General features: G+C 46.9%; 1 long non-coding RNA gene across 1 annotated transcript; it reads right to left on the bottom strand.

Annotated features, from left to right (window-relative positions):
- Nucleotides 1–14,329: 14,329 nt before the first annotated feature.
- LOC142019125 (uncharacterized) lies at nt 14,330–15,368 on the bottom strand. Its single transcript, XR_012646989.1, has 3 exons — nt 15,236–15,368; nt 14,690–14,938; nt 14,330–14,383 (listed from the first exon to the last, which is right to left on the bottom strand). It is a non-coding gene; the product is annotated as an uncharacterized LOC142019125 (long non-coding RNA).
- Between the last annotated feature and the right edge of the window lie 650 nt (nt 15,369–16,018).

Genomic DNA, 16,018 nt, shown 5'->3' with positions numbered 1-16,018 from the left:
GGGAGCAGAGCTGCCTGCACCCAAGTGCTGCTGGAGTCAAGCTGCAGCGTGAGTCACAGGGGACTCTGGGCTAAGGAGCTGGCTGCCTGGCTTGAGGACACCATCTGCCGTGGGCTCACAAGCTCAGTGCTTTGGAACTGCTCTGAAAGAAGCCAGGCAGGACTCTGGTGCAGCATCTCTGCTTGGGGCCACTCTCACTGTAGCAAGATGCCTCCTTAGCTTCACCATTACCTGAGTCTGATCTTGGAGCATTCAGCCTCTTGATCACCCCACATAATTCCCACAGTGGCCTCTGGATAGGCCACTAGGAAAAGCCACACATGCACTCCATTCCCCTGTCAGCTACAACTCTCAGTGAAATGAATCTGCTTATTAGTCAACAGGAACACTGCATAGAACAAAAGCAGGAAGTTACAGCAAAGTCCACATTGCGGTGTTCCAGAGACATGGGCTCTCACACCAAGTCCAAAACCAGGAGCCTGACTAACCTCCAGCAGTCTGGCCTCAGACCTGCCCATTGCTCTTCCTCTATCCTTTGTCTCTTTTTCCAAGTGAAAAGGTCAGTCCCCTGCTCTCCACCTGCTTTGGGTATATGGTACCCTGCCATCAGTTGCCAGCCTACAATGTGTTCATCCACTATCTGTGTGCAGGCACCCAGTGGCAGCCACACCTGCCCATTAGGGTGTCAGAAAAAAATCACACCTTCTTATCCCAGCACCTAAGTATTTTAATAAAACAAAACAGCAGTCATGTAGCACTTTAAAGACTAACAAAATGATTTATGAGGTGATGAACTTTTGTGGGAGGGACTCACTTCTTCAGAGATACAGAATTTCCAGTCCAGACCCAGATATATAGTATAGAGGTCCAAAAATTGCAATAAAACCTGACAAATAAAATACATGAAGTAAAGGAGGGAAGTGAGAGTTGTGGGATGAAGAAATGGGTCTGTCCCATGAATGCTTGTCACCTAATAAATCATTTTGTTAGTCATTAAAGTGATACGTGACTGCTGTTTTGTTTTGTTAGACTATAGGCTAAGAGGGCTACCTGTCTGTTACTACTGACCTAGGTATTTGAGTAATACAGTGGAAATTGAGGCACACAGTATTCATGCAAAACATTAAGAAAAATCCCTCCTGCTTTGTCATATCTCTTCCCCCTTTGAGACTGAAATGGGTGAAGGCACTTGGCCAGTGACATAGGGAAGTTCAGTCCCCCCTCTGCAATAAAGCATGAAGTAGCACATTGGCACTGCCACTCACATGGACCAGTTGCATGTCACAATCCTCTAGGACCAGACTCCAGCTGAGGAGGTTGGCATTGACCCCTTTGAGCCATCTGGTGCAGGACAAATGGTGATTGTACAAAGCAAAGCACCATACCAATAGAGTTGTCTGTAGCTTTTTTTCTGGATACAGTGAATTGTAATCTGTGAATACGAAATAGTCCTTTGCTTGCCATCTGAGTAGGTCGGTACTTGCCATCTCATAAACTCTTGGGACTGGATTAGATCTCAGCAATGTAGCCTGTTGACTTAACTTGTATTTCAAACATGGAAAAGAGTTGCCTACCATATTAGTAATCTCATGATGGATCTAGGATCAGTACAGCACCTCTTGTACTCATTGTTTGTGCTGGTCACAATACTCCAACTGAGGTCTAATCAGTGCAGAGAAAAGTGGAAGAATTATTTCTTGTGTTTAGCGTATAAGGTACATTCACTGATACATTCCAGATGTATTTTTCTACAGGTGTTATTCTATTGACTCATGTTTAACTTGTGGGCCACTATGAGGCCCCAGATTCCTTTTCACAGTACTTCGTAGGCAGTAATTTCACATATTGTATGTGTGCCACTGATTGTTCCTTCCTAATTGATGTACTTTGCATTTGTCCTTTCATCTTATTGTCTTCGGACAATTTCTTCATTTTGTCCAGAGCATTTTGAATTTTCTTGTTATCCTCTAAAGCACTTGCAACACTTAATTGCTTGGGATCATCCACAGACTTCGTAAGTGTACTACCTATGCCAGTATCTAAAGCACTGATGAAGATCTTGAACAGAACCAGACTCAGAACAGATCCCTGTTGGACCCCCCACTCATTATAGCCTTCCATGACTGTGAACCATTGATAACTACTCCCTGTGAATGGTCTTCCAACCAGCGATGTACCTACCTCATAGTAGCTTCAGGTAGGTAGTATTTCCCTAGTGTATTTATGAGACGGTCATGGCAGACTGTATCAAAAGTCTTAATAAAGTCAAGATATGTCACATCTATTGATTCCCCTCCTGCACAATGTCTGCGTCTACACTTGTCCCCAACTTCAAAATTTTGAGGAATAAAGGGAGTTCAAAGTAGCACGGGCACTTCGAAGTGCCCACGTCTACACGCATGCTGGCACTTTGAAGTTTGCTGCTTCGACGTTGCCATGGTGAGGAATTAGCCTAATGAAGTGCTGTGTATTCACTGCGGCACTTCATTAGTAATCTCCCATTGCCCTGATTACCATGCCCCCTTTGAAGTTGAGGGCAAGTGTAGACACAGCCAAAGTGTGTTACCTTGTGAAAGTTAAGTTGGTTTGACATGATTTGTTCTTGACAAAGCAGCACTAATTTATCTTCAGGTTTTAGGTGTCTGCAAATTGATTGCCTAATACTCATTCCATTATCTAATTACTAATGTCTCAGTCAGATATGTACTCAGTCAGCTTCTTGAATATTCTTGGAGGTATTTCCTCAGGCTATAGTGGCTTGAAGACATCTAACTTGTCTAAGTAATTTTAACTTGTTCTTTCCCTGTTTTAACCGCATATCCTACCTCATTTTCATTGGCATTCACTATGTTAGACATGCAATAGCTACTAATTTTTTTTTGTGAAAACTGAAACAAAACAAAATTTTCATAGATAATATCCAGACTTTTCTTGTCAGGTTTTCTTGCTCCCACACATCTAACTCTTCAAGTAGGGTATCTTCAGCTGAATGCACTTCTCTTTTCTGAATTTGGAATCTTCAACAGTTTGCAAAATGATTATTTTCCTCAGAGGTCTGAGTTTCCCAAACCAAAACACTATTTGTGGTCCATGCTGTGATCCACACCAGCAATATAAGCCAGGTTCTCCCCTAGCTGGTGGTTCCTCTTCGAGTGACGTCCCTGAGGGTACTCCACTGTAAGTGCTGGTCTTGTCCCAGCACCGCAGAGCAGAGTCTCTCCAAAGCTCTATCTGGCCAGTCTGCACATGCGCTGCTACTGCGTCTCTCCGTTTGCGCTCTTTTGATCACGTGTGCAGACCGGCTCGAGCAAGTTCCTCTCAACCTCCCCAGGCTGCAGAAGAAGCCAAGTGCCTCTCCTCAACTTGACTTCGTGAGACTCAAAAACTCTCTGAAGATGTGAAGAAGTGGGTCTGTTCCACAAAAGCTCATCACCTAATAAATTATTTTGTTAGTCTTTAAAGTGCTACTGGACTGCTTTTTTGTTTCAGAAAACTCTGTTTTTCTGTATATGGTTCTTCCTTAAGTTCCTCAGTTGTTGTTTATTAGTTGTTTCCTAAAAGCAAAACAAGAAAAGAGTTACAGTCTGTTACACTTAACCTTTAAAGTTGGACTGGAGGTAAAGTTTAAAGTAGAGTTTTTCATTATGGACTTAGCAGTTAAAGGTTGAACTTCATTTTCTACTGTTTTATTCTTTGCTGGATACATAACCACAGCCAAAAAATGGGGTGCGTTGAACCCTCTCACTATGCCTGGCTCACAAGGGTTTAAGAAATGTGAACATTGCTGGGAAGCAATGCCTGCCTCGGATGGTCACTCCAAGTGCATAAGGTGTTTGGGAGAGGGCTACATCCCTCAAAAATGTCTGCATTGCACAAAACTAACGGCCAGAGCTTGGCACGGTCAAGAGTGTGCCTAAAAATGATTTTATTTTACAAGGCCCTTCAACCTTCTACTGAAGAGACCATGAGAGTCCTGGTGGATCAGCCTGGACAGAAGCACAGGGCCTCCTCTTCAACCACTGTTCCCTCCAAGAAATCTAAAACTTTGCCGACTATGTCATTGCCTGCGAAATTGCAGAGCACCCCTGAGGTCACAGTAAAGCCTGGCACTTCTGGCACCACCTGTCTAAGTTCTAAGGCAGCTGTGAGCAGCAAAACAACAAAATCTGTGGCACTGACACCGAAGCCTTCAGGCACGAAACCCTTGGAACTGAGAGCGCAGATGTCTTCCTCCAAGTGCCAGGTTCCCAGCATGTCGGCACCGACAACATCTTCAGCACCAACCATTGCTATGTCTGACACTGGCACCAACAACAACACTGGTGCCGACTTCTCTGCACCAATCTCTGGCACTGTCTGTGCCATCAGCGCCAGAAGCCCATCGCGATGCTGTACCAAAGAAGGCACTGGCTAAGCCACGGCATGGTAGCCTTTCTCCACGCAAGCCATCACCGACTTTTTCCACGGCATTTTCTCCATCTTTGACAGTGCCAGCACCGAGGACACCCCCTCCACGATCTGGAAGGCTGGAGAAGCATAGTGCATAATACTATGAATTACGCAGACTGCCCTGCCCCTTCGTAACTCTTGCACATGATAACAGGGTGTACTGGTATCATCTGTCACCTTCACCATCTCTGTCATCCAGGATGTTCTGCAGATCATTTTATTTACATTGCAGGGATCTTTCCTGAGACTGGCATAGACGCTCCTACAAGTCGGTACGCTCCTGCCACTCCAGCAGCTGCTGCTATCATGACCATCACCACCATTATTCTCCTTGGCAGTGTTCCCCAAGATGGGAATCATTTGACAGGTCTCTATCGCAGGGTCACTCTGTTGCAGGGTACGTTTCTCCTTGACTGTTGCCTGCTTCGGCCCCATCGCCACTGCTGCAGTCTCAGTCACCCCGGCGGTTGAAAGTGGAAACAGTGCTTGCATCGGACATGGATGAGCAGGTGGTTGGAGACCAATACTGGACCCACATCTGCTGAACCTATATGTGCGAAAGTAGGGGTTCAAGATGGTGACCTTGGCCTTGATAATCCCAGTCCTAGACCTCACTGATTAGTTTGAAGCTCTCAACTTCCAAGACACCTACTTTCACATCACTGTTCATCTGGCTCCCAGAGGGTTCCTACGATTCACCATAGGGATGGATCACTTTCAATACGGGGTCCTTCCATTCAGTCTCTCAGAAGTCCCCAGGGTGTTCTCCAAAACTCTGGCAGTAGTGGAAGCTTACCTGCATCAACAAGGGGCCCTGATACTCCCCTACCTAGATGACTGCCTAATAAAAGGCCCCTCACCTACAGAGACAGCACACACATACACACTATACAGTCAGTTTTTCACTCTCTGGGCCTTTTCATCAATGAGAAGAAGTCAACCCTCTAACCTACGCAGGATCGAGAAAAACTAGATGTACAGAAATCCATGGGTCTGGATTTAATGCACCTAAGGGTACAGAGGGAATTGACAGATGTCATTGTTGAGCCTTTGGCCATTATCTTTGAAGACTGTTGGAGATCAGGAGAGATCCCAGATGACTGGAAAAAGGCAAATGTAGTGCCCTTCTTTGAAAAAGGAAAGAAGGATAATCCAGGGAACTATAAACCAGTCAGCCTTACCTGAATCCCTGGGAAAATAATGGAGGGGATCCTCAAGGAATCCATTTTGGAGCACTTGGAAGAGAGGAAAGTGATCAAGAGTAGTCAACATGGATTCACCAAGGGCAAGTTGTGCCTGACCAATCTGATTAGCTTGTATGATGAGGTAACATATCACAGAGATGTGATATACCTTGACTTGAGCAAAGCTTTTGATACCGTCTCCCACAACATTCTTGTCCATAACTTGAGGAAGTATGGATTGGATCCGTGGACTATAAGATGGATAGGAAACTGGCTTGATGGTCAGGCCCAACAGGTAGTGGTCAATGGCTTGATATCTGGATGGCAATCGGTTTCAAGCAGAGTGCCCCAAGGCTCGGTTCTGGAGCCAGTGTTGTTCAACATCTTTATTGATGACCTGGATGAGGGACTGGATTGCACCCTCAGCAAGTTTGCAGATGACACTAAGCTAGGGGGAGAGGCAGGTACATTTGAAGGTAGATCTAGGATCCAGAGTGACCTGGGCAAATTGGAGGATTGGGCCAAAAGAAATCTGATCTGGTTCAGCAAGGAGAAGTATAGAGTCCTGCACTTAGAACGGAAGAATCCCAAGCATTGTTGTAGGCCTGGGACTGACTGGCTAAACAGCAGTACAGCAGAAAGGGACATGGGGGTTGTGGTGAATGAAAGGCTGGATATAAGTAAACAGTGTGTAATTGTAGCCAAGAAGGCTAATGGCATATTAGGGTGCATTAGGAGGAGCATTGCGAGCAGATCTAGAGAAGTGGTCATTCCCCTCTGTTTGGCACTGGTGAGGCTGCATCTGGAATATTGTGTCCAGTTTTGGGCCCCCCAGTATAAAAAGGGTGTGGATGTGCTGGAGCAAGTTCAGTAGAGGGCGACAAAAATGACTAAGGGGCTGGAGCTCAAGACCTGTGAGGATAGGCTGAGGGATTTTGGCTTATGTAGTTTACAGAAGAGAAGACTGAAGGGTGATTTAATAGCAGCCTTCAACTTCCTGAAGGGGTGCTCTAAAAAGCATGAAGAGAAATTGTTTTCAGTGGTGACAGGTAGCAGAACAAGGAGCAATGGAGGGTGGAGGGTGATGAAGTGCTGGAATGCATTGCCTAGGGAAGTGGTGGATTCTCCGTCCCTAGAGGTTTTTAAGTCCTGGCTTGACAAGGTCCTGGCTGGGATGACTTAGATGGGGTTCATCCTACTTTAGGCAGGGAGCTGGACTGGATGACTGCCTGAGGTGCTTCCAGCCCTAGGATTCTATGATCTAGAGTTCATTGGGTCTTGAGCGAGAGTGTACTTGCCCCATCACAGAATCCAGGCAATTCAGGACCTTATAGACATCCTCAGGGGGAGTCCCATGGTCCAAATAGTGGTATGCCTCAGACTCATGGGCCACATGGTGGCTACAACTTTTGTTGTGAGCATGCCAGACTTCATTGTCGCTCACTACAACATAGGGTGGCCACTGTTTACAACAGTGCGCACTGCAGCCTTTGCTGCTGGGTGCCACCTCCACCTCATGTGCTTACATCTCTTCCATGGTGGCATAGCAGGGAAAGCCTCCTGTCCAGGGTTCCATTCTGCCCCAGGCAACCTTCCCAACATATTACCATGGACCCCTCCTTAAATAGGGTGGGGAGCCCACATGGACACCCTCTCCATTCAAGGGTGATGGTCCCCTCAAGAACTCCTACTTCACATCAACCTACTGGAACTCCGGGCCATTGTCACAGCCTGTCAGCATTTCCACGATACGTTCAGTGTACTACGGAAAAATAGTAACAGACAATGTGGCAACAATGTACTATATCAATTGCCAGGGAGGGGCTCCTTCACATTCCCTCTGTGCAGAGTCAATCCAATTTTGGAGTTGGTGCATTCGAAACGACATCACGCTTGTGGTGTGTTACTTATCTGGGGTCAGCAATGTTGCGGCAGATTTGTTGAGCAGATGCTTTGCACTGGACCACGAGTGGAAGCTCCATAGTGGAGTTGTCCGCTCCCTGTTCTGACGCTGGGGTGCTCCCCTCATTGATCTCTTTGCCACCAATCACAACAACAAATGTCACCATTACTGCTCCAGAGCGGGAGCGGGGCACAGATCATTAGGCAACACATTCTTAAGGACATGGAAGGGCCCTCTGGTTCATGCCTTTCCCCAACGGTACTCATTGCCAGAGTACTTCACAAAGCCAGAGTAGACGAGACCACTAAGATATTAGTGGCTCCTGTGTGGATTCCACAACATCGGTTTCTCCTCTTGCAGCGAATGTCACATATTCTCTGTATCCTCTGCCTCTCCTACCATATCTTCCAACACAGAACCAGGAAACCCTACAACATCCTCAGATACACAGGCTCCATCTTATGACTTGGCTCCTAGCTGGTTGAATGAACCTCCTCTGCTCAACACAGGTCAGGGAGATCTTAGAATATAACAGGAAGCAAACTACTATGACTACTTACATCTCCTAGTGGTGCAGGTTTGCAGCCTGGTGCTCGGTATAGCATGTAGAATTGATGTTTCCCCTTCATGCTATTTTAGACTACATATTGCACCTAAAAGATTCAGGATTGGCACTAACCTCCCTAAGAGTGCATCTCGCCATGATTATGGCCTTCAGAGGGCACATAGACGGGTTCTCAGTGTTCATCCACCCAATCATGAAAAGATTTTTCAAAGCTCATAAATACATACTTCCCATGCAGACCGACTCCTCCCCCATGGAACCTTGACTTCATACTATGGGCATTGATAAGACCGCTGTTTGAAGCCCTGGCTACTACCCCTCTGAAGTTACTTACCATGAAGGTAGCCTTTCTTCTCGCCATTGCATCTGCCAGTAGAGTCAGCAAAATATCAGCCCTTCTGGTGAGGCCTCTGTATGCGATCTTCACTAAGGATGGAGTATCAGAGAGGTAGCCATGTTAGTCTGTAGTTTCGAGAACAACAAGAAGTCTTGTGGCACCTTATAGACTAACAGATATTTTGGAGCATAAGCTTTCATGGGCAAAGACCTGCTTCATCAGATGCATGAATGGGTGGGGGAGTGGTTTTGGAGGGGTATTTAAAGAATGGGGTCCCAGTAAAAGGGAGGCCCAGAGCTGACAAGGTCTATTCAGCAAGGTGGAAATGGCCCATTGTCAACAGTATGTATCAAAAGAGGAAAAAAAAAAGTCAGATCAGACGGGGATATGAGCCATTGTCAGAGTCTAATGGGGAGATATTAACACCCAGGGCAGAGAAGCTGTTTTTGTAAGCTGCGAGCCACTCCCAGTCTCTGTTTAATCCTTGGTTAATAGAGTCAAATTTGCAAATAAATTGCAGCTCAGAGATTTCTTCCTTCATTTGATTTTTGAAATTTTTTTGTTTCAGGACTGCCACCCTTAAATCTGCTACTGAGTGCCCAGGGAGTTTGAAGCGTTCCTCCACAGGCTTCTGTACATTACCGTTCCTGATATCTGATTTATGTCCATTTATTCTTTTACGGAGAGACTGTCCGGTTTGGCCAATGTAAATTGCAGTGGGGCATTGCTGGCACATGATGGCATATATTATATTAGTAGATATGCAGGTACAGGCTGGTGATGTCACTGGTGTAGATATGTGAGCAGAGTTGGCAACGAGGACCGTTGCAGGGCTGGTTCCAGGCCTAGAGCCACTGGTTTGTGATTTGTAGTGGTTGCTGAGGATTTGTTTAAGGTTGACGGGCTGTCTGTTGGCAAGGACAGGCCTGCCTCCCAAGGTCTGTGAGAGTGAAAGACCATTGTTCACGATGGGTTGCAGATCACTGATTATGCATTGTAGAGGCCTTAGGTGAGGGCTGTATGTCATGGTCAGTGGTGTTTTCTTGTTTTCCTTGTGAGGCCTGTCTTGTAGCAGGTGGCTTGTGGGTGCCCGTCTGTCAGGCTCTGTCAGTCTGTTTCCTCACTTCCTTAGGTGGGTATTGTAGTTTGAGGAAAGCTTGGTAAAGGTCTTGTAGATGTTTGTCTTTGTCTGATGGATCAGAGCAAATACGGTTGTACCTTACTAAGGATGGAGTAACCCTCAGATATCACCTAGCTTTCATTCCAAAAATATGTTCAGATTTTCACATCAACAAACCAACAGTATTACCTGTGTTTTATCCTAAACCGTATTCATCACCACAGGAAATGGCTGTACATACTTCAGATGTACACAGGGAGCTTGTTTTCTATATAGACCAGACAAAAACGTTCTGAAAAACAGACCGCCTGCTGGTTTTGTTGGCAGAGTGCTCCCGGGGTGAATCCCTGTTGTCCCAACGGATAGCTTGTATCATCATTGTGTGCATCACCCAGTATTACTCTTCCAGCCAGATGCCTCTCCCCATGCAACCAGAGACTCATTCCACGAGAGCAGTGGCAGCCTCAACAGCTTTTCTCAAGGGAGTTGCCCTTAGAGACATCTGCAGACTGGCTACCTGGTCATCCCACGACACCTTCATAAGGCACTACGCTATCCAGAACCAATAGCCTACGGACACTTCACTAGCCACAGCGGTCCTGTCCACTTCAGTTACACGGTGATTCGTTTCTCCCTCCTCCTTTTGTTGGAGAACTGCTGGACAGTTACCTACAATGGAGCACCCACGGGGACATCACTTGAAGAAGAAAGTGAAGTTACTCACCTTGGTGCTGTAACTATTGTTCTTGGAGATGTATGTCCCTGTGGGTGCTCCACTACCCACCCTCCTCTCCGCTTTGGAGTCTGCCTTGCCTGTCTGTCTTTTTTCAGATTCTGAAGCGGTTTCTATGAATGGGCTTGAGCCAGTCTGCGGCCGTGATCAAAAAGAGCGCAAATGGAGAGGCGCGGCAGCAGTGCATGCGCAGACTGGCCAGATACAGCTTGGAAGAGTCTCTGATTTGTGGTGCTGGGACGAGCCCATCACCTACGGTGGAGCACGCACAGGGGGACACATCTCGAAGAACGATAGTTACTGCACCAAAGTGAGTAACTTCGCTTTTCGCTCATGGTTTGACCTTTACTGGTTATAGTCTTGTGAGTTCAGCCTTTTTGCTTGTGCTTTCACAGTTTCTGCTACCTTGTGTATCTGGAGAGCTTTATTGAAAGTTAAATCTCCTTCAGGGAGCAGTCTCTCTCTTAACACATTGACTGGTAATGCTACAAATGACTCTCTCTCTGACCAGACACTATAAACTCACAGAGTCACAGGTTTACTGACTCTCTTTAATTCTGTGACATATTTCTCCATGGTGCCATCAGTTTTTTGCATCCATGTCAAAGAATTTGCTGTCTCTGGGTTTTACCCAAGAAGTGTGTGACCTATTAAATTTATTAGTCTTTACGGTGCCACAAGACTGCTTGTTGTTTTTGATGTTACAGACTAACACGGCTACCCCACTGAGACCCTCTCTCAAAGGTCTAATTCTTTTTTGGCAGTCAGTGTTCCTCAAATTTAGTCAGTATTTTACTAAAGTTCATGCTTTCACCTTATTCCAATTTAGACCTGTCCTACACTACAATATTAGGTTGGCATAATTAGGTTGCTGAGTACTGAGAGTAGCATAGTTAACCAATTTAAGTCCCCATGCAGACAGCATTGGCTTAATGGAAGAAGATTTCTATCAACCTAATTCCTGCTTCTTAGGGAGGTGGTTCAGCCATGCTGACACTATGTGCCATCAGCATGCGTGGAGTCTAGATTGAAACACTTCAGCAATGCACTGCAGCGGAGCAGCTGTGCTGGAAAGCTGTTATAAATTTCCAGTGCCGCCTCCCCTACAACATGCAAAAAGATAATTTAATTTTGTCATTTTTTCCATTCTGCCCCTGTGGCTGCTATATACAGTTCAAATCTGTGTTGGAATTTTTTCTCGTTCTCTGCAATATAGGCTGACATTTGCAAACTGAACCTATTTTGGCTTTCTTCCTGTTTTAAACTCGTCAAACTATTATTATACTTATAAATACATGCAAAAACCTTTGTCATTCTCTGTTTGCTGCTCCACATGTTCCCATTCCATCTGCTTTCAGTTTCAAACACAGAAGTTAACCTCAACATTCCTGCAATTTTGTTCTTATTCAGCACTTTGGACACCATGTAATATCTTAGGTCACATCTACACTAGCAAGATTTTTTGGAAAAGTAAGCCCTTTTTTGAAAGAACACGCAGAGCATCTACACACAAAATGCGCTCTATTGATCTGAAATTGGAAGAATGTGGCACTTTTTCCGGCAGCCCTCTTCCCGTCCCAGAGGAGGAAGAGTGCCTTTTTCTGAAAGATTGCTTTGGAAAAAAGCCTGTATAGATGCTCTGGGAGCCCTTTTTTAAAAGAGCAGTCTTCATGACACCAGATTTTTTGATCCCTACCCCTTTTTTTCGAAAGAGCAGGGACCATGTGGCCACAATCAGTGGCTGTTTCTACACAGATGCTAATGAGGCGCTGATGCAAATTTTCAGGAAGAAGGCGCCTCCAGAAGAAGGACTTCCTTCCGGAAGACCTGCCCCCCCCCCACCCCCTGGAGCCATGCTTCTACATGGTGTTTTGGAATCCGGAAGAACGGTCTTCTGGACTCCAAGGCTGTGTCTACACGTGCCCCAAACTTCGAAATGGCCATGCAAATGGCCATTTCGAAGTTTACTAATGAAGCGCTGACATGCATATTCAGCGCTTCATTAGCATGCGGGCGGCAGCGGCGCTTCGAAATTGACGAGCCTTGCCGCCGCGCGGCGCGGCCAGACGGGGCTCCTTTTCGAAAGGACGCCACCTTCTTCGAAGTCCCCTTATTCCCATGAGCTCACGGGAATAAGGGGACTTCGAAGTAGGTGGCGTGCTTTCGAAAAGGAGCCCCGTCTGGATGCGCCGCGCGGCGGCAAGGCTCGTCAATTTCGAAGCGCCGCTGCCGCCCGCATGCTAATGAAGCGCTGAATATGCATGTCAGCGCTTCATTAGTAAACTTCGAAATGGCCATTTGCATGGCCATTTCGAAGTTTGGGGCACGTGTAGACGTAGCCCAAATCACGTGACATTATGCTAATGAGGTGCAGGGAATTTGCATCTGTGCCGCATTAGCATCTTTTGTTCTGTGTATTAGCATGCCACTTCTGAAGGAAGTGGCCTGTGTAGAAACAGCCTATGAAAAGAGCATATCGATCTTCCGATCTGCTTTTTTGTGTGTGGATGCGCTCCACTGAAAGTTAGTGTTGATCCTGCTTTAGGCAGAGAGCTGGACTAGATGACCTCCTAAGGTCCCTTCCACCCCTAGGATTCTATGAAAGAAGCTTTTGCGGAAGAGATGTTCTGGAAGAACTTCTTTTGAAAGATCGCTAGTGTAGACATGGCCTTGGGGTTCATTAAATAACAAACCAAGGAATGAGAAAGGCAAAAATCTTTTAATATAAATGTAAGCAGGGTCTGAATGAACTCTCGTCTTACATCTAGTGATGAGCTAGGGGAGAGGGTTTCAGGAGATTAACTTGTTTGAACAGAAACACCCACTCTGCCTAGATAGGCAGTATGATGGAACTGCTTTGCTCAGTGATAACTTTTGGCAGGTGTTGGGTCACAAATCACTTTGTTATTGGGAGCAGCAGTAATAAAGATTGTTAGCCTCATGTGAATAAAGGGAGCAGAACTGTACCTGGGATGCTGTGATTCAGAGGTTTGCTCTCAACTGAATTGAACTCACTAAGCAGCAGGTACTAGGTGGGAAAAACCAGTGGAGATGAGAGACTGTTTGACAAGCGTTTCTACTGTGTACGTTCTGCTGAAGAACATTAGATCGTGTCCAACTCCCCCCTTCTCTGTTCTCTAATGACAGTACTGAGAGTTGTTTGTGGTGGTATGGAAGAGAAGTCACTGTTACCCAGTTTGGAGGAGGCACCAGAAGGCCGGTCTGTGTGAGTGTGGCTGGACCATTCTGGGCAGTTGGAGCACTTCTCTAAATAGTTCTCTTGATAAAGAGGAACATGGACTCATGCCGCCATCAGGCCCTTATTGCATGAAACTCTAGGGTGTAGATGGGTTCCAGCGTAAGACATGAGCCCACAGCTGAACTGCAGAATGCTGCTGGCCAGGACTGATCACAGCCAGCGAGGCGCTGGCTCAGCAGAAAATGGACAAGCTGAGAAAGTCCTGAGGGTAGGAGATTACAGAGATGGCCCAGCTGCTACACCCCATCAGCAGCTCCAGGAGTGCCGTTCTATGAGGGAGATGAAGGGCCGACTGCACTGAATTGTTGGGGATCACCTCACAGGGAGCAGTGGACCAAAGCAGCAGAACAATGGGAGACAGACAGAACCTGCAACGGCTATCTCAGGACCCGTCCATTTTGAAACTGGACTCCCTATTGTCCTTGTAGGCCATGTCCATAGGTATTGGAACTAAGGATATGGGTGTGTGTGTGTGTGCTGGGTGGGGGGTGCTACAGCACTCCCTGGCTTGAAGTGTGTCCATTCTGTACAGGGCTTCCAATCTGGTTCAACAGCTCCCCCACTACAAAAATTGTTCTAGCCCCTGGCCACATCAGCAGTTGTGCAACATCTAGGTATACCAAAGGAGTGAGGAATGAGGAATCACAAAGAGAGGGTGCGGACAAGGAAAAGTTTCAACCATTGCTTTGTATTCAGCAGCTGCCTCGCTAGCTGTTAGCTATCCCCAGCTGCTACAGAGCTTAGATTGTAAGCAGTGTATGTATTGGGGGGGGGGCGGGGCAGAACTCTGCTTCAGACCTCAGCACTGTTCTTCTCTCCTGAGCCCAGGTCTCCTGGAAAGAAGCAGAGTACAAGATGTGTTATTAAGGAATTCCTTTGATCTCCTGACACTAGAGGCAGTGAGAGCTCCAAACTGAGACAGCCACTTTAGCTCCATCTCTCTGGGTAAGCCATTGTTCCCTGGGAGCAGGAGCTGTCTTAGACCTTGAAAGCAGCAGCAGCAGCTACATAGGGAGTTCTAGGCAGCTCATTGTGCCATGTGCATTACTGAGCATGCTGGCTGGGCTCCGAGCACCGCTCCTCACTGCTGCTTCACTAAATTGCCCCACAGGGACATAGATGTCTTTGTTCCCACATACCTTACAGATGGTCAGGGTACATTATATTGGAAAGAAGCGAGTTTGGAGACTGTTCACTGGGGTTCTCCTGCCAACCAGCACTGTCTACCGCTGTTTTCCTGCTACTTCTCCTGAGGCGACTAGACACATCAGAGACAGCATACTGAGATGGCTGGACACTGACGCTGCTGCAGGTGGTGGTTCCACTGACACAAGCACTCACAGTCCCACATGAATAACCCCAAATTCCAGAGGTAACTCATCAAGTCCCTAGGTACAAACAGATCAGTCATCACCCAGAGAACTGTACTGTTGCCTGGCCAGCAATTGCACAGACAGATACAATCTGCAGCTCTACCCTCCTACTCTCAGATGGGACATAGCCAAAGCCCTACCTGTTGGGCTCAAAGATCAGAAGGGGATCAGCCCAATGGTGTAGCCAGAGGGGAACATTTGGGTGGGCTCTGGAGCTTGACAAGGGGCAGCAATGATGAGGAGGCAGAATTGATGGGCAGGAGGGATTGGGCTGCCTCCCCACAACTGGCCTGGGTGGGTGGACACACTTACCAGGGTACCTGGGGCCCCAGGGACACACCAGGAGAGCACACCTCTTTCCTCATCTGGAGGGTGGAGCAGGCTTGCAGAGCAGAGCAAGGGCTGGGGCATGAGGAAAGCTGTGGGAAGTTGAAATGGATCTGGATGCAAAGTAAGTGGGCCACAGCCCACCACTGACTATGATCTTGCATCAGCCCTGGGGTCCAGGCCAAAACATCAACCCTATATCCCTCACTCCGCCTCTCTACAGTCCCTGTTAGGTGACAAGAGATGTTTCTTTTCAGTATCCCCAGCAAAATCCCTGGCTCAGACCAGTTGTTGTGTCCAACATGGAGGATGATGGGAATGATCCTCAGAGCAAAGCTTCTTGGCAACCTACACTGAAAGTGTCATCTCCTGTGCAGGCTTCAGGCTACTTTGCACGCATCGAGTCTGTGGCAGCCTCTAAGTGTCCACGAGACAGAGATAAAACTTGAGCAGAAACTCCAGAACCCCCACCAGCCAGCCAGGAAGCGCACAGGTTACCATTGACTGGCTGTGTCTACACTAGCCCCCAGCTTTTGAAAGGGGATGCTAATGATACACTTTGGGATATGCTAATCAGGTGCTTCAATGAATATGCAGTACCTCATTAGCATAATAGCAGCCACAGCACTTCAAAAGTGCTGCTTTCAATTGCTTGCGGCTCATCTATGTGGGGTCCTTGTTGAAACCACCCTGCGCTTTGAAATCCCCTTATTCCTATAATCAAATATCCTTTCGAAAAGGACCCCGTGTAGACTAGTCACAGTGAGC

Source organism: Carettochelys insculpta, chromosome 11, assembly GCF_033958435.1.
Source record: "Carettochelys insculpta isolate YL-2023 chromosome 11, ASM3395843v1, whole genome shotgun sequence".
NCBI classification, from domain to species: Eukaryota; Metazoa; Chordata; order Testudines; family Carettochelyidae; genus Carettochelys; species Carettochelys insculpta.
The sequence above is the reverse complement of the archived record's forward strand: the minus strand, read 5'-3'. Positions and strand labels throughout refer to the sequence as shown.